This window comes from Pongo abelii, chromosome 1, assembly GCF_028885655.2.
Source record: "Pongo abelii isolate AG06213 chromosome 1, NHGRI_mPonAbe1-v2.0_pri, whole genome shotgun sequence".
NCBI classification, from domain to species: Eukaryota; Metazoa; Chordata; class Mammalia; order Primates; family Hominidae; genus Pongo; species Pongo abelii.
Window position 1 is genome coordinate 65259264 of NC_071985.2, and position 18478 is coordinate 65277741.

Sequence of the window (18478 nt, forward strand, 5' to 3'; positions counted from 1 at the left end):
CTATTATGTCTTAGGCAAACATATCCTTTTTTTTAATCTCTTCAACTAAGCATGTAACTAATAATAATTGTTTAATGTGTGTCTACTCTGTACCAGGCATCTTATATGAATTGTTGCTAATCCCTTAAGTAACCTGGCATGTTACTGATTGCTTGCTACATGTATTAGGCCATTCTTGCATTGCTATAGAGAAACCCGAGGGCTGGGCACGGTGGCTCACGTCTGTAATCCCAGCACTTTGGGAGGTCAAGGCGGGATGACTGCTTGAGCTCAGGAGTCGGAGACCAGCCTGAGGAACATAGTGAGACCCTGTGTCTACAAAAAATACAAAAATCAGCCAGCAATGGTGGCTCATGCCTGTAATCCTAGCACTTTGGAAGGCTGAGGTGGTGGATAACTTGAGCTCAGGAGTTAAGAGACCAGCCTGGGCAACATGGTGAAACCTCATCTTTATAAGAATTACAAAAATTTGCTGGGCATGGTGGCATGCACCGGTAGTCCCAGCTGCTCAGGAGGCTGAGACAGGAGGATTACTTGAGCTCAGGTTGTAGTGAGCCATGATTGGATTGTGCCACTGCACTTTAGTCTGGGTGGCAGAACATGTGAAAGAAAGGAAAGAAAGGAAGGGAGGGAGGGAGGGAGGGAGGGAGGAAGGAAGGAAGGGAGAGAGGAAGAGAGGGAGGGAGGGGAAGAAAGAAAGAGAGATAGAGGAAGGAAGGAAGGAAGGAAGCAAGGAAGGAAGGAGGGAAAGAAGGAAGGAGGGAAGGGAGAGAAAGAAAGATACCTGACACTAGGTAATTTACTTAAAAAGTGGTTTAATTGGCTCATGGTTCTGCAGGCTTTACAGGAAGCACAGCTGCATCTGCTTCTGGGGAGGCCTCAGGGAGCTTCTACTCATGGCAGAAGGTGAGGCAGGAATAGGCACTTCACATGGTGAAAGCAGGAGCAGGAGAGAGAGTGGGGGTGGGAGGAGGTGCCACACATTTTTAAGTGACCAGATCTTGCAATAACTCACTATTAACTCAGACTAAATAACTCAGACCCCCAGCACTGGAGATTACCATTCAACACTAGATTTGGGTGGGGACAAATACCCAAATTATATCACTACAGCAAGTACATACTGGGGATGGACTCCCTATCCATATTTTACAGTCAAGGAAACTCAAGCTCAGAAAATATCAAGCAACTTAACTTCCATGTTCACATGACTAGGTATTGGCAAATTCTGGACTCCTGCCTTGTCAGTCTGACTCAGGTCTATCTGCTTTCTTCTACTCTACAATTCTGCCTACAGGGCCAGTATTACTAACTAGCAGGGACTGAGTATGTGGCTCTTGCCAGGCATTGTCCAGATGGTTTTGCATGTATCAACTGATTTATCACTCACAACAATTCTATGAGGAAATACTATTAGTATTACTAGTGCTATTATTGCTATTGCTACCATTACTATTATTATCACTATTTCAGAGAAAGAAACAGAGAGCTTAAGAAGCTAGCCCAAGTTTACTCGAAGGATCCCAGATGGCCAACAACCAAGGTGGGCAGCCTGGTGACCCGAGAGTTCCCTCTCTCATCAGGAGTGGCCGTCTGCAGCCAAAGGACTCTATGTCTGGGATGCTGGAAAAGGGAGTCTATATTGGATAGATGGCTGCATTTGACCTCCAAACTTCTTTCTAAAGATTCCTAGATGCTTACAATCTAATGGTTTATGTACATTTTGACTTCGGAATTCCTGGCATATAAGATAGGTGTGCTTTAAAAAATCCTAGCAACTACTCTAGAAAAATTTTTTAAAACAGCACAATTTTTCACCTTGTCAAGATCAAATGTTCTGAAAGCATTAGCAGTCATCACACAAATCAGGGCCATAGAAATCATGAATAATTTACTGATGAACATTAAGATTTTATATTCTGTGACATACATGGTAGAAGCTTATTGGTGAGTTTTGAAGGAGATGTGAAGAGGCTGCTGGTAGGAAAGGGAAACAGAAAGCTAAGGTGACTTCTACTGTACTGGCTGCTAATGAATTAATAAGAAGTAGTAAGTAAGAGAAGACAGAAAATCAGCTGGAGAAACTGAGCCTGTAGACAGCCACCCTTTGCTCTTACCATGTTGAAAACCAAAACGGTAAAGTAGGATATAAATGAGACTTTGCATACAGACATGTGCCTGAATTCATACAAAAGACAGGGGTTTAGCGCAATGAAACCTGTTAAGGGCAACTGCATATGCCAGTCAAGTTCCACAGGAATTCCCCACTTCACATCTGCAGAGCTGTGCCCAAATCACAGTGATTTTATCTAGAATGAACAGCTCTATCAGCTACATTATCTGGTAGTACTGCCAACCAGCTGGTAGTGGTATTTTATGTTAAAACAAAATAACTGAAAATAACTAATACATAACCAAAGATCACCAAAATCAATCTAAGTACTTCCTAAATGGAAACTGAAACTTAAAGGGATGAGGTTTTAAATTGAGCTTCTCACACAATTAGCAATTGCAAAAATATGGAACCAGACCAAATGCCCATCAATCAACAAGTGGATAAAGAAAATGTGGTATGTATATACCATGGAATACTACTCAGCCATAAAAAGGAATGAAATAATGGCATTCACATCAACCTGGATGGAACTGGAGACCATTATTCTAAGTGCAGTAACTCAAGAATGCAAAACCAAACATTGTACATTCTCACTCATAAGTGAGAGCTAAGCTATGAGGACGCAAAGGCATGGGAATGATACAATGGACTTTGGGGATTTGGAGGAAAGGGTGGGAGTGGGGCGAGGAATAAAAGACTACACAATGGGTACAGTGTACACTGCTTGGGTGATGGGTGCACCAAAATCTCAGAAATCACCACTCAAGAACTTACCCATGTAAGTTAACACCACCTGTTCCCACAAAACCTATTGAAATAAAACACACACACACACACACACACACAGAAATTGAGCTTCTCAGGCTAACTAAACACTACAAGAACAATAATGGCACAGTTCATGACACCCACATTGACATTCATGAGCGTCAGGAGGCTAAGACATATACGTGGAAAATTCCATCTGATAGTGCAAAGGTGGGAGCAGGGAGCAGTTCACATGCATGCAAACGAATCAGTAATAATTCACAAGTTGATAGAATGTTTGTCAATGAGGAGAAACTACATATTGTTTGGAGCAAGATAAAAACGAATATAAAAAAATACCAGCCATTTTGGGAACAGAGTGGGAGGGGAAATGACATAAAGGTTAGTTAAGTCTTGTGATGCTCAGGCCGCTTTTATCAGAGTGATTCAGTTGGACAAAAAATAGAAATGGGTTTTCTAAGCCAAGACAGTCTTCCATTCATCTTTTCCTTTCTAAAATTATAGTCACCCTCCTTAACAATAAGGATCAGATTTTCAAAAAGTGAGTGTGGCTCATGTGTTTTTCCCTAGGCTTGGTCATATGATACAGATATCACCTTTCCACTCTTTAGAAGTCTGATTCTGTTTCCCCTTCCTTCATTCTTCCTCAACATGTAGAATAGTTCAAAAATAAAACATAATGGCTTTAAGATTTTCCATTTAAAATCATTATTTGACCACATAAATCTGAAAAAATAATGGGCAGTGGTCACAATGGTGGCCAAGACGGTGGAGGGTTCCTTCCTTCCTGTTTTGTGTTTAAATAATCAGGGGACTGTTCTCTGATTCCCGTTCTTTGGCTTGACCTGGCCTCTGGCAGAGGCTCCTGTTCTCCTCTGCCTGGGTCCATGACAGATACAGCCTTCTGGAACAGAACTTCCTTCACCAGCAGAGGCTCTTGATTCTTTTGGCTCTGGAAGCAAGAATGGGTTTTTGGATATGCTTTGATAATAAGCAAGGAGTATACCTAGTATGAGGGCATGTCAGCAGGCACTGCAGGTTCCTTTTCTAAAACAGGGAGCCTGACTCACATCCCCTGCTACTGACCCACCCCACAGTGTTATCCAACAAGTACCTGCATCAGCTTATTTGTCCAAGAAGCCAAATAAAACCACGTGAGAATCCATACTGTGGTGAACACTGTGGATGCCTCTCAGTGTGTGTATGTGTGTGTGTTGTGTGTGTGTTTGGGGTGGGGGGGGTGGTGTGGGAGAGGAGAGAGCAATTACCTATTAGGACATTTCTTACAGATTGTTCTAGAGTACAGTTCAGGACAAAGAAGAAGGGAAGTGGTAAAGCTTTATCTCCCTCTAGCAGGAGTCCCAGCCTGTGGCTAGTGAGATCCCCTCAGGGATCCCTTTTGTCCAGATGGCCTGGAGGGCCAGTGGGTGGATCCTCACAGAGGTAATTGGCATAAGGCACCACATTGTGCCAGGGAAATTATTTTTCCTGCCAGAAGCTTGTTTAGCTAAGTCAGAAGAATGCCTCTGTGTTGGAGGGGAGCCTTCCTCACTCGGAACTTCTGATTTAGTTAAGCCTCCCACCCCACCTCCAGTCCTCCCTCCCCCAACTCCTTGCCCCACTCCTGAGAGTAAGGCCAGAAAGTGAGTTTCACCGAAAGAAAAAAAATGGGGGCACAAGGCTGCTCTGGCCCAATGGTCTGGGTAAAGAAGGTAACAGGTGTTTGTGCATATGTGTGTGACAGTGTGTGTGTGTGTGTGTATGCATGAGGGTGTGTGGGGGTGTGTGTGCTATTCCCACATCACAGCACAGTTTACAGAAGAGTGGACTTTGGTGAAGATCCTTCCATGACAGAAGCAGCAGCATCTGGCTGTGAACACACATCAGTGACCTTAGCTTGGGATCTGAGGGGCTGCCTCAGTGCAGACATTGGCAGCAGCTCACAGGGGCCTCTGCCTACCACCAATGGTTTCTTGGGTGTCAGAGGTCTGGCAGAAGATGCCAGTCCCCGAGATTTCCCAGGAATAACTTAGGGACCTCAAAATGGAGGGGAGATGTCTGGTTCCACACAGCTGATAAGAGGCAGAAAACTGATTTATTTGTTCATTCATTCCATATAAATGAAAATGAGGGCTAGTTATAGGCTAGACATTGTTCCAGGTACTGAGCAGGAAAAATGGCAAAAAGTTACGCCCTGACAGAGCTGCCATTCCAGTGAAGGCAAAGGGAAAGGAGAAATGAGCAAAAACATAACTAGTATCAAGTCAGGTGGTGAGAAGTATGAAGAGAAAATTACAACAGAATAATAGAGACTGGGGGCTGATAGGGGCTACTCTAGCCAGCTGGATAAAGGGCTGTCTCTGGAATCAGAGAAATGTGTATATTCTTGTTACACACATGTGCACACATTTTTGAACTATAAACAATAGAAAGCTTAAATTTTTATTTCTATTTTCAAGAATCTTCCAACCATCAAATTAAAAGAACCCTATCATATACCAGTAAGTTGTAAAAAATTTTTAAGAGACTGTCCCTAATTTTTATTTACTTAGATTTTATTCTGTAAATTAGAAAACAAAGGTTACGTCATAAAGTTTACAAACATTTGTTATACAGATTTCCTTGAATTGGTGTTTGTTTTATTCATTGAATGAATGAATGAGGCACTATAAGCCAGTTAAGAGATGGGGTTAAAACCATCACTTACTTTTTTAAAGGCACTAAAATACGTCAATTTTATTGTTTGGCTATACAAACATTTATTTGCTACTGAAAACTGAAATAACACAGCAAAATTTCCTTTTATTGTAATTCAAATTTTTGGAAACCAAAATATCCAACTAATTAATACGCTCTAGCCAAACCACCCAATAGTTTCTTTACCTTCTTTCTCCATACCTTACTTTGCTTCAAATTCTTGACACTGGGTTTCATCTCACTGATTTGAGGCTTCTAAAACACAGGGGAATGCCTGAGACCTACTGGTGCTTCCTTGGGTCATATCAAAAAGTAGAACTGAAGTATTATTGAAGTCACTCAAATACATTCAAACTATATAGATCCCTTATAAATTACTGGTATCAAGGTAGGAAGGAAAAGATACAAGAAGAAAAAGACATCACAGAACTCATTATAGGTTATCAAAATTATTGGTATACAGTCTGTCTCAGAATAAAGTAGCGTTCTCAACCTGCTGCATAAAATTACCAGTAAGAAAGGAAGGTATAGGAATAAGGTTTATGACTGAACTGGCTCTGTGCCATAATTCTCCATTGTGGCATTGTCAGAAGGATCCCATTAATGCAGAAACTGTAGCTACATTGGAATGGTTCACGTCTTGATTTATTCTTAACTCCCTTAAGCCTAGTGTCTGTTAATTCTCTTTCAAGCCGAGAAAATCAGTTGAGTAAGATGTAACCGAGTTTTACCATCTTTTCTTTCTGAACAAATAACAACAATGACCTTGTTCCTCTCCTCCTGTGTGGCACGCCATCTCTGATGTCCTGGAAGATCTTTTCTTTTCTACCCTGCCATTGGGGTAGACCTTCTGGTAGAGGGGAAAGGGATTTAGTACCAGGGTTGAGAGTCAAGTTATGCTTTGTGATGAGTCCATTGGTGATCTAGCTACAGCTCTAAGCTGCTCCTGGATCTTTGGGTCTCAGGAGAACATGATGCTGGACTCACAAATTGCTACAAGGTAGCCTGGAATAAAGTCTATAGCCCAGAAAAAGCCTGAAAACCTGAACTCCAACAAACAGTGCCCAAAGAGCCAACCCTTCACTCATTAACTTGACTTCTAAGCCTATTTCTGTAAAACAGGAATAAGAACCTTAACCATCAGATTGTAAAGACAAGGTAAGATAGTCCATTCAGTGTTTATGGCACAGAACCAGGAAAAACAGTAAGCAGGCACTCACTTCTGTAGGTTAAAAAGAAAAATAGAATGAAACTTATGAGTTCTAAATTAGTTTAAAAAATCATTTAAAGACAACCTATGAAATAACTTCTTTGCCTAGGATTATTAATGGAAATCCAGCAGATATTCTCAAGAAAAAAATGGAATTAGTTTTTCCCCTCTTTGGACTTATGAATAAACAGTGTTAGAACTAAATGGTTTTTTTCCTATTCTAAAATCAAAAAAATACACCATCCCTCATCCTCGTATCTGTGACAAGTCGTACCCAGACTGTATTAAGAATTGAAAAGCCATTCTCATTAGACTTGAGGGCCCTGTAGACATGCACAACAGACATTTATTGAGCACCTATTATGACCACCAGGAGTAGACCAAGAGCTTTAGATGGATTCTCTGAGTCCTTCTTAACCAATATGCCAGAATTCATGGAAATAACTTCATTGTTGAGCAGACATGTCTCTTCTCTAGGCCAAATGACAAAAATGTACATTTTGCTTGGTATAAATACCAAATATGTTGTTGCTGTTGTTTTTCTTATAACCAAAGCAATATTTCATTTTAGAAAATAAATAGTCTGTTATCCTACCAATTGAGTGCCATTAAAATTTGGAATGTTTCCTATGTCATTTTTTTCTCTCTCTGCTGTTTATCTACAAAATTGGAATTATGTAATCAAACATTCTTTGAGCAAATGCTTTTTTGGTGGTTTATACTATCTCATTATATGGATAAGCCATTAATTAACCATCTGGGTAATATTGGGAAATTTGGTTATTACCTTTTTTTCACCATGACAAATAAAGCTGTAGTAACCATCTTTGTACATCTCTTTGATTTTCCTCTTCCTAGGAAAATAATTATTAATTTGAACACGACTATCTTTTGGGCTTGCAATATCTTCATCCAGAAAGGTTGTGCCTATTTACACTCTCAGCAGCGGTATATGAATATGAGTGCCTGACTCCTCTACTTTTGTCAGAATTGACAGTGTGATTTTAAAAACACACAAAAAAGTTTACAAAAAAGTTGCCAATTTCCTAGGAAAAAAAGTATCTGATTGTTTTCTTAAATCTGCATTTTTAAACTGTATACTATAAGGTTATTCTTCTACCTTCCTTCCATACAGGCTATTTTCTTTGTTCTGCAAATTATCTATTCCTATCCTTTGCCCATTTAAAAATCTGTGTTAGGGATATCCTTCTTGTCTGGCAAAAACACTTTCTAAGTTAAAAGTATTAATTTTTTTCCTGTAATATTTGTTACAGTTACTACAGTATTACAACAGTATTTCTGGGCAGTATTTATCTTTTAAATGTTTACTGTACTATTTCCATGTAAAAAGTTTCAAATTTGTGTATACAAATGAATCATCCATGGCCTGCCCAAAGCCCTCTTGTTTTCTTTCTGTTTCAAAAAAAATGTTAATTCTATCACCTCAAGTTTTTTTTTTTTTTTTTTTTTTTTTGAGACAGGGTCTTTCTCTGTCACCCAGGCTCAATTACAGTGGTGTAACCATAGCCAGGTCTACAGGCACATGCCACTACACCCAGCTAATTTTATTTTTTGTAGAGATGTGGTCTTACCACATTGTCCAGACTGGTCTCAAACTCCTAGTCTTGAGTGATGGTCCCACCTCAGCCTCCAAAAGTGCTGGGATTATAGGCATGAGCCACTGCACCCTGGACTCCCAAAGCCCCTTTCTGTCCAATTCATTTCTGCCCAGAGGAGGCGATGGATCCACCCTCCTGCCAAACACGGTAGATTGGTACAGGGAGGGGCAGCTAACCAGAAAGATGCAGACGCAGGTGATGTAACAAAACTACATTAATGATGAGCCCAGTGAGGGAAGATCCTCAGATTCAGTGCCCAAATCCTGGTCCTTCCAGAATCTAGCCTTGCTTCTCTATCTCAGCCTTGAGAAGGTCCAGCCCAATGACAGTCCCTGCCCTGAGGTTAATCCAAGATCACTTTACAGTAAACTCTCCATTTACTTGTGGTAATTTGAGTTGGTTTTGTTCCTCACACTCAAATTTATCTTCACTAAAACATGACAAATAATTCTTTCCCTTGTGGTTTCTTCCATTGCTTTTATATTTAAAAATACTTCCCCATCCCATTATTAGTTAGGTTGTCATTTTTTTCTCCTGGAGTTTTTAAAAACATGATTTAAGAAAAATACACACATAGTTCTCTAAATAATTCGTCTGGAGTTTATTTTGGTGTAGTTTGCTGAATAATCTACATTTTCCCCATGGGATTGCTGTATTCCAGGGATCATATGTGTCTGTATGTTGTCTGTCTGTGCATTTCAGGGCTATTTATTCTGTTCTATGTGATTCCTATGCTGGCACTAAACTGTTTTTAGCTTTACTACATATTTTACATTTGAAACAGCAAGTTTCTCTTCGTTGCTCTTTTAAAATGTTTCCTAGCTATCCTCTCTAAAACCATTTTGTTATCAGAAAATTCTTTTTTATTTCATCATGTCACTGACTGAACTATCTCAACCTCTAGACAGCCAGTTATGGCTTAACCAAGTCCAGGAAATCCATCTTTATAAAACCAGAAGACAGCCTGGTGTGGCAACTCATGCCTGTAATCCCAGCACTTTGGGAGGCTGAGGCTGAAGGATCACTTGAGCCCAGGAGTTTGAGACCAGCCTGGGCAACATAGTGAAGCCCCATCTCCACAAAAATATGGAAAAATTAGCCAGGCTAAGTGGCATGCACCTGAAGTCCCAGCTACTCAGGAGGCTGAGGTTGGAGGATCGTTTGAGCCCAGGAGGTCAAGGCTGCAGTGAGCCATGATTGCACCACTGCATTCCAGCCTGGGTAACAGAATGAGATCCTGTCTCAAAAAACAAACAAACAAACAAACAAACAAAACAAAACAAAATCCCCACAACTTGAAGAGATGAAATCACTTCACGACAGCCAGGTCTACTGCTGTAACTCCTGTCTTGCAGCCCTGCCAGATAAAATTAAGAAGGCAGCAAAGAGAAATTTAGCAAATGTGTTCTAAATAGTATTATAATTTGCCTCTTTTTTTCTTGTATTGGGTGAAGAAAACTGAGCAGTCCATGAAATTAAAACAAATTAATTTACTTTCCTGCTAAAAGGTTTTTAAAAATAGACAATAACAACCTTTATAATCTCATCTAGCACTATATGCGTTCCTTGATATTAAATCTTTTTTATTCTTAAACACTTACACTATTTGTTTTTACAAAACAAGATTCAATAGTCATTGGGACTTTAAGGAAAAATATCTATAACAACAACAACCAACTACTACATTTTGTCACATCATGACTTAAACTAGCTTACCTTAAACGTGCTGAGAACACTGACGTTAGCCTACAGTTGGGCAAAATCAGGTAACACAAAGCCTATTTTAAAATTAAGTGCTGAGATCTCAGGTAATTTATCGAATATTGTGCTGAATGTGAAAAACAGAATGATTCCACACCACCGTAAAGTTGAAAAATCATAAATCAAACCATCATATGCCAGACAATCCGTGTATGATTGGATATTTTCAGTGAAATATAAAAACATTTATACATTATCTAAATCTAGTATTTATGTATATTATTTGTATACGTAAAAATAAATAGGAAAATTACTCATATTGGGACTGTAGTGATGAATTTTTCATTAAAAGGAAAAGTGATAGACTAGAGAAAAAACACCTGCCAGGAATGTTCCAGAACTGCCTGGTTGGCAGTCCCTTCCCTCCCTGCTGCTCCACTCCTGAATTTTTACACATCACAAAAACAATCAAACAAAAAGAAAAAAAAAAAACTCAAAAGATGTTATATCATAGGGAAAAGTATGAGTAAGGAATACAATGTTACCTCCTTACCAGAAAACTAGAGACTACAAAATATTTTAAAATGCAACAACTAAAAAGGTAAAAATGTTAGTGCATGTAACATGTTTTTACTTTATATATTTAATACATATATTTAAATATCAATTTAGTATATTTCACAACACTGCTGTTGACTGAGAAGACAAATGCAAATAAACAGATCTGAAGATTGCAGGTGATTTCTTAATGATTCTACTTCATTAATTTAAAAGCAAAGTACTTTAAAGAAGGCGTCACACTTTTTAATAACCAGAGGAAGAAGAAGTCATCCCTTGACTGAGATTCTCATCCACTTCACCAAAATCATCACTCATCTTAAACCATTTTGCAGATGACAAAACTGAGTCTCAGATGTTGCTATTCTAAAGTTCCACGGCTAGGAGACTGACCAGGACTTGAGCCCACCACCCAAGGAGTTCTTTAGCTTTTTTGTGCCATGTACTCCTCTGACAGTCTGGTAAAACCTACGTACCTCTTCTCAGAATAATATTTTTAAATTCCTAAAACAAATACATAACATTAGAAAGGACAAAAATTATAAAGAAATAATAATTATCAAAATATTTTTAGGAAAAAAATTGTGATAGAGTAATATATGTTCTTTATTAATGTATTAAATAAGAAGATATACTAGTGGGTCTGATTACTATGGTAATTTTAAAGGAGTCATGAGCATTAATATTTCAACAACTTTAACATGGTATGAAAACAACTGTGACTTTTATTGTTGAAAAGTCACAGGTACTGCTATTACTACTGGCTTGTTGCCTACATTCATAATTAGGGTGTCATTTGCTGAATACTTTAGTTCCTTCTCCAAAGGAAAGTACCCTGCAAATTTGTCCAAATCAAATGTCTAAAATTTCCATTAAAGGTTAGTGAAAATAAAGATGTAATTTTTTTTTTTTCTCATGGAAGTTCACAAACTCCCTGAATTCTGTCTACAGACCTCTTTAACTGCCTATTTTGGCTAAGCGCTTAGCGTAGATTCCAGGTAGACTTCTCTAAGGAGTCTGCAATGGGGAGAATGGCGTGAACCCGGGAGGCGGAGCTTGTAGTGAGTTGAGATGGCGCCACTGCACTCTAGCCTGGGCAACAAAGCGAGACTCTGTCTCAAAAAAAAAAAAAAAAAAAAAGAGTCTGCAATGGGTATAAAATTAATGAATAAATGCAAGTTCCCACTAAAACACTGAGGTGGGTCAGGCACCACTGCCAGACGGTTCACTTCCTCTTTCAAGGCCAATTTAACCAGCCCATGCTCCCTAACTACAGTGTGAGTGTGTGTGTGTGTGTGTGTGTGTTGGGGATTTGAGATATGGATTACTATACTTCCTAGAGGTACCTTCATTTACCTGCCTAACCAGTATCTTGTATCACTTGATTCTCATTTTCTAAGATCACACAGCCTGAGGTACCAGAAGGTATAATCAGGTCTTTGGGAAACAGACCAGGTTGTGAGGCCCAGCAGAGAGTAAAAGCCTCAGCTAGTCTGCAGCAGCCTCTGCTATGGTCAGGAGGAGCAGGAGATGGTCAAGTGGGTACTGATGGGACAGCAGCCAGTGCCGCCGTGGCCACAGCAGGTATCCATTTCCAATGGTATAACTTGTCTGCCTTGGAGCAGCACATTTCTGATGCCCTGGGTCAACATTTCAGATTGTTATGAATGTCAAACAACTGTTACTGAGATTCTTGTCTGATATTCCCTACACCTTCTTTCTAGAGAGGAGCATACTCCAGTATTTTGATTATTCTCTTCATAAAGGATGGTATATGCTCATTTCATCTATTCAAATTTTTAGATTAACTTAAGATAGTTAATAATTTAAATATCTAAAATGCTGTCAAAATAAAAGAGAAAACACATTTGTCTTTATTCTCTCAACTTTGTATGTGAGAGAGAACATTCCTGTGTTCATGTGCATGTGCGTGCACACGTGTACACTGCTTCGTGGGGAAGGAAACAGAGCTTCCCTGTGATTTCCTAGATTTCCTCCCTGTGGTTTTCAGAAACCATGTTCCCAGCAGCAAATCCAAAGACTTGCCTTGAGCATTCATGCCATTTTTGCAAAGAGACCAAAAAAAAAAAAAAAAAAAAAAAGTCTGGATGTATCTTTCAATGGCAAGGAAGTAGGATCCTAAACACAAATTTAAATAAGCAAAGAATGATTAAACTTCAAAGCAAAAAAGGAAACAGAATAATTCAGACCCTGATATAAATAAAAGAACGATACTCTAGTTCAAATTCCCTAGCTAGGCATTCAAGACCATGCTCAATCCAGCTCTACCGACTTGTCCTCAGAGGTCCTGCCCTGCATGGTCTGGCCTCTTCTGGCTGCTCTGGCTTTGTATCAACCTACTCTTGCTCTAATTCTCCTTCTCTAGACTCAGTTCCTGGAATATTCCAGGCTCTCTCCTACTTTGGTGACTTTTAACATGCAGTTTTATCTGCCTGAAAGGCTCTTGATGGTCTTGCCCATCGCCCTTCTCCCATTTTTTAGTTACTGCTGTTCATTCTTCAGGCTTCATCTCAGGCCTTCCCTGATCCTCCAGATCAGCCAGATTTCCAAGTCCTGTGCATTAGATTGGGTCAACTGTGCTCTAAATCAGGGTTTAGAGTCAAGTATGGGGATGGCGAGGCTGCCCTACTGGCCAAGCCATGCACCTTAGTGCTGGGTTTTGTCCAACTGGACACTTTTTCCAGTCCTTTATGTGAACTGGAAAAGACTCCACTGGCTTGCCAAACCGTGTGCCTAGAGGTTTTCATATACCTGGGGGTTGCCTTTTGTTTTGTCCTCTGAGAGGGGATAGCTTTTTCTAATGTGCACAAAGGCATGCATATCATATTACTGACCCTACAAATCTCCCTGCTTTACATATGCAGTTGGCCTTTTCATTCATAGACTTAACAGAGTCTTTAGTGTGTAGTCATTGATGTGTATGTGTAATTGAGTGGTATCAGAGTTTCCCATTAGATGGTAAGATCCATCAGGGCAGGAACCATGGCTTTTTGCTCACAATTATCCCCAGTCCCTAACACAGTGTCTGGCACAGAATAGATGCTAAATGCATTTTTTTGTTTGTTTGTTTTTGAGATGGAGTCCTGCTCCTTCACCCAGGCTGGAGTGCAGCAGTGCAATCTCGGCTCACTGCAGCCTCTGCCTCCCGGGTTCAAGCAATCCTCCCATCTCAGCCTCCCAAGTAGCTGGGACTACAGGTGTGCACCACCATGCCCAGTTAATTTGTATATTTTTAGTAGAGACAGGGTTTCGCCATGTTGGCCAGGCTCGTCTTGAACTCCTGGCCTCAAGTGATATGCCCACCTTGGCCTCTCAAAGTGCTAGGATTACAGGTGTGAGCCACTGTGCCCAGCCTGCTAAATGCATGTTTATGAAGTGAATTAATTAAGAAGAAAGCCATAGATATGCTGTAATGAAAGAAATAACCAGACTTAGGGCAAGATGGAGGTGTCTAGCAGATTTACTTATACTTACTGAATAAATCAGGATTTGACAGATAGTAAGAAGGAAAAGTTGGCAGACCGAAGGACAGACTTTGCAACTTCATAATCGAAGTAGAATCTCCACTGAAGCATTTCACCCTAGGGCTAGGAAGAAACATGCTGCTTCTAGAAGAAAGCAGAGTCAGGCTGGTAGTGCCTCAAGAGCCTCCTTGGGAATAAAGGGCGTTTTAAATAGGATAGCAAGCTGGGAGGAAACCTAAGTGAGACAAAAATCTAATGATTCATGAGATTCCAGGCAGACCAAGAACCCTGGAACTTGCAAAACTTGTTGCAACAAGAATTCTTGTTCAGTTGGCTGAAGACACTGAGGCAGAAAGCCTCTGTGTGTCACTTAGTGCACTGCACAACAGGAAAACCAGCTTCAAGTGAAGATCTGAGGCGAGCATAGTAGTAGTTATGGCCTGAACAGCCCTGAGACTTGGAAAATAAAGATCTGTATAGTTCCCTGAAGACAGGCAGGGAACACGAGCATCAGTACAGACTTAGGTGCTTCAATTCTAAATTTCTAAAAATTTCTCCCTATGGAAAGGGAGGGAGGGAAAAATGCAAAACACTTTTTCATTCTAGAAAAAAAAATATATGCTACACCAGATTACATGTATATATTTTAAATTTATCTAAAATATATCAAGCTATATAGCACTATTATAAATTCATTCTTTACTTAATAGTATAACTTAAAGATCTTTTCATATCTGCACATACAGATTTTTTATTCTTTTTAACAGGTGCGACACATTCCACAGTATGATGGATCATTCTTTAGCATAAAGAGGGTCATTCAGCTTGGTGATACAGCTCAGGCTTTTGTGTTTTTAGAGTAGCCTCATGGGGTAGGAAGACTCCAAGATGGCCTGCAAGGACCCCAGCTTCTAAGATTCACACCCTCGTGTAACCCCTTCCCACACTGTACCTATACCAGGGTTGGTCTATGTGATCAATAATCTACAGCAGAAATAATGGTAGGCCACTTCCAAGATTTGGTTATAAATGATTGCAGCTTCCCTCTTGGGTGCTCTCTGACTGGCTCCCTCTGTCTCTCTTGGTTCATATGCTTTGAAAGAAGCCAGCATGCACATCATAAAGACACTCAGGCCACCCACGGAAGGTCCAGCTGGTGAGGAACTGAGGCCTCCCAACAGCAAACATGAGTGAGTGTGCTTGGGAAGTGAATTCCCCAGCCCCACTTGAGCTTTGAGATGAATGCAGCTGCTGCCCACAGTTTGGCAGCAACTTCATGAGAGACCCTAAACCACAAATGCCCAGCTAAAGTGCTCCCAATTCCTGAACTCAGAAACTGTATGAGATAATAAATATTTGTTGTTTTAAGCTGCTAAATTTTGTGGTAATGTGTTATGTAGTACTAGGTAACTAATACATCACATATGGTGAAGTCCTAGCAGTAGACTACGTAGATCAATGGTACATGCATTAAACATTTTGAAAGATATTGATAAATTATCTACCAATGAGGAGCCACTAACACAGCAAGGGCTCTGGTTTCCCCAAATCCTCACCAGCATCAGAAATTATTAAACTCAACAATGTTTGCTAAACTAAATGGGTGAAAAATGGCATCTGATTGCTTTGACCTGTGTGTTTTTTTTAATTTCAAAAGTTCTTTGGGGCACATACCAGGCTTCATCAGCAATGCACAGGAAAAGGTGCGTGGTAGGGTTCAAGTGATTCATTACACAATAAGAGACTCTGAGCCACCCTGCCTCAACCTCTAAACCACTGCCTTTCATTTAAAATTCCCATTAAGCAATTAATTTTATAAAAGAAATAACCACTGAAGTTGAGTCTAGGAGTGAGAGTGTCTGATTTTGATTACTTGCTCAGAAATGTATAGAACATTAAATGATTTTAATAAGAGGCGTGCCCTTGAACCTCAAGCCATGAGCTTCAAATCAGAAGAGATGTAAATTCAAGTGTTAATTCCCTTTAATGTTGCTGAACCAGAAGTTTGATGACAAACTAGAGTGAGTAACCGGGATCAAATGGCAACCAAATGTCTGCATTTTCCAAAGCTACTTAAATGAAACATCACTATAGTCTCAAATCAAATATGAACTCAACTATGTCTTTATTTGGATTTAGTTCCTGGTGAGAATAAATGGTTCTGAAAAAAATTATCTTTTATAAAAAGCTATAAAGAAGACTGGAACTCAGTGATATTTGAGAAAAGCAAAAATAATACTTCTTGCTAGAGAAAAGCATCTGAAATCATTATAAGTCTCCTACCGCCAGCAACCCCAAGTTCCATAATAATGAAGACAAATGTATATTTAGTATTTTTTAAAATAAACACTATTCTTGATGACATCTCATTAAATTATCAAATATATCTGTTTCTACTGCCAGAAGTGATAACATTTTTATAAAAATAAACCTAACTCTTATAAAGATACAGTGGACATATCACATCAGAGAAATTCTAGAAAGAAGTTCCCAGATACCAAGGGCCAAAAACCAAGACAAATAGTTTAGATGATTTCAAATGGTCTTTAATCACATAAATAAACAACTCAGAAGGCTTTGTATGGTTATTAAACTAACTAGCTGATTTCTCACTTGTACATGACGAATAAGTGACAATATAATTTAATTATTACTGTTACTTTCCCAGGCTACAATGGTCAGAGAAAGATTTTTTTTTTCTTCTTGTAAGAGATTGAGTCTTGCTCTGTTGCCCAGGCTGGGCGATCATGGCTCACTGCAGCCTTGACCTCCCGGGCTCACGTGATCCTCACACCTCAGCCTCCAGAGTAGGTGGGACCACAGGCACACACCACTACCTAGCCCAGCTAATTTTTAAATTTTTTTGTGAAGAAGGGGTCTCACTATATTGCCAAGGCTGGAATTCCTGGTTTCAACTGATCCTCCCGCAAAAGCATCCCAAAGTGCCAGGATTACAGGCGTGAGCCAGAGGAAAGGAAATTAAAGTGTTGGTTCCCACAGCAAGGTGGATGCCATGCTCAGGGTTCTCTAAGGTTCAGGCCAGAGGACATTTTATTTGCACTAAGCAGTATCATCCCCCAAAGCACTCTTTCCCAATAACAGTCAAAGAAGGCTTTGGATAAGGCCATGGAATGTTAACTCTCTCTTTCCTCCCTTAGGATAATGTGGCCATGGAAGGCAGGCAGTCTCCAAAAAGCCAGGAGAGTGAGGGGCTCTGGCCTCATTGAAGTGAACTCTCCTTCTTCTCCCTAGAGGTCTGCTGGATCCTCACAGAGACACAAAGACAATCATCCTTGTCTTGTTACTGGCACATGCTCCACACACAGCGTGTGCTCCATAAAGATTTTCTAATAACTCATCTATGTATAAGCACTATCTCTTATTGTACTCACTAACTCACCACCTCTCCATGTAGGAAGGAGAAAGGATTCTCTGACATGGAAGTTTCTCATCCAGTGGCAGCTCAGAATTCTGACATGCTTGCCAGGTACATCATCTACAACCTTCAGACAACACAAAACAAACATATGTTTTGTTGAGATATGCATTCTATCCTATGAATCATTATGGATCCTATTGAATCCCTTGAGTGAATACTACTGTGAATTATGATTGGGTCATTCTGGCTACTGCAGCCAGCCTGCTTGGGTTTGAATCTAGCTCCATTCTTTACTGGTTGTGTGACCCCAGGCAAGTTACCTAAGTGTTTAAGTTTTCCTCATCTCTAAAATAAGGATACGAAAAACCTTTTCCTAAGACACGTAAAGTGCTTAGAACTGTGCCTGGCACATGGTATATGCTGTTGCTGTTGGTATTATTATATGAATTGCCCTGTCTTTTACCTTGATATCCCCACATCTGGTAGGATGTTCATGTGAGACCCTGCAGAAGGGCTGGGGTTTCTGCTCAAATATTTAGGCGACTCTATGTGGCTAAGCCGACGATCTTCCCAACAAGTTGTGACAATAACTGACAAGCTAAAGATGACTGCACCCGGTATAGAAATTTGCCTGAAAGCAAAAACGAGAGCACAGTTCAATCACCTTCGCCCTTCCTTTCCCAGAATATTCAACTTCAGCATATTCAAGAGTTCTGTACTTGTAAAACTGTCATAGGATAGCTGGCTAAGCTCACAAACCACACCGGCCCGAAGCCACACTGAATCCTGTCACCTTCCCACACAAGTTCAGATGCTTCTAGCTGAGCAACTCTGCACGCCAGTCCGTGATCACCCTGGTTTCCAGATTATTAAATGAAAACACATTCGTTGGCACACCTTTCCCAAAAAGCCAACCAAGCAAATGAGCTTTCCCTCTGGACTGCC

General features: G+C 40.0%; 1 protein-coding gene across 3 annotated transcripts in view; it reads right to left on the reverse strand.

The window, feature by feature from the left end:
* C1H1orf21 (chromosome 1 C1orf21 homolog) overlaps nt 1-18478 on the reverse strand; it is a 237879-nt gene that overhangs the window by 62925 nt on the left and 156476 nt on the right. The gene's annotated exons all lie outside the window — the stretch shown is intronic.